This window comes from Morus notabilis, unplaced genomic scaffold (genome assembly GCF_000414095.1).
Source record: "Morus notabilis unplaced genomic scaffold, ASM41409v2 Scaffold115, whole genome shotgun sequence".
NCBI classification, from domain to species: domain Eukaryota; kingdom Viridiplantae; phylum Streptophyta; class Magnoliopsida; order Rosales; family Moraceae; genus Morus; species Morus notabilis.
The window spans coordinates 1,417,367-1,422,937 of NW_010361020.1; the positions used below are offsets into that span (position 1 = coordinate 1,417,367).

Sequence of the window (5,571 nt, forward strand, 5' to 3'; positions counted from 1 at the left end):
TTTTTATATAAGTCCAGTCATGTTTTTCTTATGTAATTCTGTCACGTATTATTTTATTATTTAAATTAGTTTACAAATTGTCTTTTACTGCAATATTGTGAAATTGATATATTGTCGATTTTGGATAACTTGTAATAATAATATTTTCGGAGTCAACATAGAAATTTAATTTATTCGATTCTTTTATTTTGTGAATGAAAACTTAAATTGGTGAATGAAACATTATGGATTCTCGACTCTTACCCTTTTTTCTACTGAATTTATTTCGCACAAATCTTCTCTCCTTTTTATTTGGAACAAAGTCTCAAAAACTCTTCTTTGTCATTAGTTTACTTGTTATTTATTTTTCTCTAACGCTCTTATTCTGCTAATCTTTCTTGTGATTTTGTTATCTCTCTGTGGATACGACCGCCATTTGTGCTACAATTGACCGCTTGTGAACATCATTTTTGGGTGTTAATTAAATTTTGGTGCCGTAGCCGGGGAGGTGCTACTAGCAAGACTGATCAATAGATTTTTTAGCTAAAGAGATAAGTGCATTTTCTTTTTATTTTATTTTACTCAGTTTCTCTTTCTTAATTTGCGTGATCTATTTTAGCCCCTATTATACATTTATTATTATTATTATTATTATTAATCTTTTCTTTATTATCGTTTATTTCAAAAAAAAAATGCTAGTTGTTGGCTATCAACCTAAGTCACCGTGTATTACTGTTATTGGCTGACGTGTCATTATTCAAGTAATTCATAATTGCTGCATATATATATACTTTTTTTTCCCCTGTCGTCCCTTAATCGAAGCCCAAAAAAAAAAAAAAAAACGTTACCTTTTTTGTATTGCTTACCTTTTTCTTTTTTTTTTTTCCGTAGTCGTGTTGCTGAAAAAAAAATCTCACATTTTTAGGATTTATTTTTATTACTTATTTTATTTTCCCTTTCAGTTTTAAAATTGATTGTGATTTGATTATATAATCTTTTATTTTTTTTAAATTAGGATTTTATTTTATTTTTCCATTTGTATATTTTAATTGTTGACTATTATATTGTTGCCTAATTAAATTTTTCCTTTCAAGTCTTTATTAATTTTTAGGATTGTGATTAGGTTGTAATTAGTTGACTAATTTAGATTCCTAATATAGGAATTTCATAATTTGATAGATTTAGGCTTTGACTTTAGGAATAGTTTCTATTAATTAGATTTCATTTCATAATCTATTCAATAAAATTTAATAATTGATTTTGAGGATAATTGTGTGGTTGCATGGAAAGTACAATCTGAGAGAGTTCTATCTAGGAAAATTGGTACTTAAGTGGGCCTCGCCCCACCAATCTTTCCTGGGAACGTTGCTCTGTCTAGGAGACTATTCATTGAGCTAGAGGTGTCAAATGGGCCGGGTCGTCCATGGACAACCCGGCCCAGCCCGTAATAGTGTCGGATTCAGCACGGCCCGGTTTGCTACTGTTACGGGCCGTGCTGGCCCGGCACGTGTAGTGGGCTAGGGCTGGGCCTCAGCTTCTCAGCCCGCGGCCCAAGCACGGCCCAAGCACGTGGAGGCCCGTGGCACGGCCCTGGTTCGACACGACCCAAGCCCTGATTCGGCCCGACCCAAGCCCGCAAAACGGCCTATGAAATAGCCCATTTCAATCGGTCCAAGGGGCCCTTCACGGGCCCAACGGGCGGCACGTGACGGGCCTCCTGTTTGGCCCGTCATGTGCCTCCCGTTTGGCACGTGACGGGTCAAATAGGAGGCGCCCAACGGCTAGAATCCAGAATTTCACCCAAAAATCCCCTATAAATACCCCTTAATTCCACCATAAATCCCATACAATAATTCACTCTCAACTTCTCATCTCACTCTAATTCTATCTCTCAACTTGTCTCTTTGATTTTGATTCTAAGCTTTTTTCTCGCGTTCATTCATTTTCTTACTCTTTCATTTACAAAGTTCAATCAAGTTCTATCAATTTCCAGAAAATGGCCGCACCAAACTTTCTTGATTTCACTGATATTCCTGAGCTTGGTGATGAGGCATTTTTTGAGGAAGAAATGATGCCTCCCCACCCCACCCCCACTGAACCAAAAAATGTTCTTGTGGATAATGTTTCAGTGCACAACGAGGAAGCTGGAGAACGCAGCAGGGAAAAAAGACCGCGAACTTCTCCGTCATGGCAGCATTTCACCGTGAAGCCCCGACCAAATCCAAAAACAGGTGAGATGGAAATTCGTGCGGTATGTAAATATTGTAAAAAACACTTTTCTAATAAAAAAGGTGGGGGTACTGGTCATCTAGATAGACATTGGAAAGTATGTCTACCGTTGCACCAAGATGGGAGTGTGGACTCCCACCAACAAACATTATCACTCACATCACAGGGGTTACAAAATTTTACATACGATGCACAACGTGCTCGTGAGGCACTAGCTAAATTTCTAGCTAGTGCCGAATTGTCTCTTTCTTTTGCAGATGATGCCTCGTTCGAAGAATTCATCCAGACAGCCTTTTGCCCACAATTTTAACGGGTAAGTAGAAACACACTCGTTCTGATTGCATGAAAGTTTTTTATGCAATGAGACAATCTCTTATTGATAATTTTAGGACTTTTAATTCTACTGTCTCTTGCACTTCTGATCTGTGGGAGGGGTGCAATAAAATTGGATATTTATGTGTCACAGCGCACTACGTTGATGACGATTGGATTTTATAAAAAAGAGTAATTGGTTTTCATTTATGTCCATATCCTCATAACGCATCATCCATTTTTAGTACAATAATGGAATTTTTTGGGTTTTATAGGATAAAAGATAAAGTTTTAACAATTACTTTTGATAATGCGTTAGCTAATATAGCTGCAATTAATCTGTTTAAACATAGTTTGAAACCAACATTTGGAGGGGAAATTTTTCATCAACGGTGTGCATGTCACATAATTAATATAGTAGTTCAGGCATGAATTAAACATATCTCAGCTAATCTTACAAATATTAGAGAATCATTATCATTCATATCTAGTTATGGAGCTCGGCTCCAAGAATTGAAACAATATTGCAGGAACAGTCATACGCGGCCAAGAAAGTTTCCAACTGACGTGAGACATAGGTGGAATTCAACATATTTAATGTTGAATGCAGCACTCCCGTATTCACAGCTTATCACGACATACGTAAACAATAAGAATGATCAAATTTTAATTTTCAATCCTAATTGGCAGATTGCTGAGTATTTTTTTAAATTTCTAAAAGTTTTTTACAATGCTACTGAATTACTTTCTAGAGTTTATTATCCTACTGGACATTTAGCTTTACATCAACTATTTAATATTTCAGAAACATTTTCTTATTATAGGGCTACACAACTTTTTGGAAATATAGTTAACTTAATGGAAAATAAATTTAAAAGTTATTGGTCAGGTTGTCCTATCTTATATGCATTGGCAACCATTTTAGATCCTAGGTGCGGAGTAGATGGAACTGAATCATTGATGACTGCTACCGCGTAGAATTTAGAAATAGATATGCAACTAAGTATTACTAACGTTAAAAAAAATGTTAGAAAAGGTTTTTAGTTTATATGAAGTAAAATACAGCACATGTCAAAAAGAACAGGGAACTTCGTCGTCAACTACCAGTTCGGGGCCTAAAGGATCTTCGTGGAGTTTCTTGAAGAAGAAAGAGAAAACGGCAGGATCATCCTCAACACAAGCGTCTATGAAACTAGTAAAATATTTTGAAGCAAATTTTATAATCGATGACGACAAACTAGACATCTTACAGTAGTGGAAGAGCAAGACCAATCATTTTTTGACACTGTCCATAATAGGTCGTGACAGTCTGACGACTCCAGTGTCAACGGTAGCATCAGAGCAAGGTTTTAGCGCAAGCAACCGAATTCTTAAGGAGAAGAGAAGCAGAATGCATCCAGATATCTTGGAGGGACTAATGTGCGTTAAAGACTGGGAATATGCCAGAAGACAAAAACAACAATACACAGATGATTCGATGCTAGAATATTTTTCTAACTTAGAAATAACAAAATCTTCTGGAAGCACTTAGGTTTGTAATTTACTATTCCTAGCTACTGCACTCTTTTTTCCTTCGCTAAGGTGTTGTCCCGATCTCCCCACGAGTTTTACTTAGCAAGGTTTTTAACAAGGCAATCATTTATGTGTACTCCTATTATGTCAATTCAATAAAATCACATCTTTTGGGGCATATGATATATATATTTTTAATTAAATTTTAAAAAAAATACAAGGGCCGAGGCCTGCTCGTGAAGGGCCTGGGCCCAGGCCCGGCCCTGGCCCTTATGGACTAGGGCCAAGGGCCAGGACCGGGCCTGAGTTTTTCTTCTCAGGCCCGGCCTAAGCACGGCCCTGCACTGTGCATGGCCGTGCCAGGCACGACCCAAGCCCTTAATGGGCTTGGTGTCAAGCGTGCCGTGCCAGCCCGGCACGGCACGTTTGACAACTCTACATTGAGCCAAGAGCTATAGTATTTCCTGTGAGCACTCTCGGTGGTTACAATTTACGTTACTATATAATTATTATCTTTTGTTTTGATTAAAAATTAAAAAAATTAAAAAATTAAAAAAAAAGAGCCGCTTAGGGTGAATGCATCGGTATAGAGAGGAGCTAGGGAGATTTGCTGAACATCCACACTTAGAAACCCATAGTGAAATTCTATCCGACTCGTATTCTACGCCTCTATCTTCACACTCGACGTTGAAATTCGCACTTCAAAATCTATTCGCAATGGCACAACACGAGGAAGTTCAGCAGAGGACGTTGCAAGATTACCTGCACCCAATGCGCACGGCCACCCCATCTTGTATCATGTTCCCACCGAATGCACCACCTATGGATTTCAAGCCGTGAATGATTGCACTTCTCCCAACCTTTCACGGGTTAGAGAACGAGAATCCATATGTACACATCCGGGGGTTTGAAGAGGTGGTGGCCACCTTTCACTGCCGTGCTGAGGCCGCAAACACTATCAGATTAAAGTTTTTCCCTTTTTCTCTAAAGGACTAGGCCAAAAGCTAGTTGTATTCTCTTAGGCCTAGGTCTATTGGTACGTGGGAAGAAATGACGACGACATTCTTCAACAAGTATTTCCCACACCATAAAACTAATAATTTGAAACGACAGATCTCAAATTTCACTCGAAAGGAAAATGAAACTCTCTATCAAGCTTGGGAGCATTTTAAAGATCTGTTAAATCTGTGTCCCTACCATGGATATGAAAGTTGGCACCTTGTAAGCTATTTCTATGACAGACTCAAAATCCGAGAGCTCCAATTTGTTGAGATGATGTGCAATGGGAATTTTCTCCAGAAGGATCCTGACAAAGCTATCGAGTACCTAAATGAGTTAGCTGAGAAAGCTCAAACTTGGACTGGACCAAATGCTACTAAGAGCACCAGTAGGTCCCGACCAGTTGGAGTTTATCAATTAAGGGAAGAGGACAACCTCAAGTCTCAACTTGAAGTTTTGACGAAGCAAATCGAGGCCCTCAAAAGTAAAGATAGTAAAGGAATCCACAAGGTGGCGAGGACAGAGGCACGTGAGCCATGT

At 38.3% G+C, this 5,571-nt stretch overlaps 1 non-coding gene across 1 annotated transcript; it reads right to left on the reverse strand.

The window, feature by feature from the left end:
• Positions 1-5,130: 5,130 nt before the first annotated feature.
• On the reverse strand, positions 5,131-5,237 carry LOC112091573. The gene has a single exon (XR_002902196.1). It is a non-coding gene; the product is annotated as a small nucleolar RNA R71 (small nucleolar RNA).
• Positions 5,238-5,571: the final 334 nt, after the last annotated feature.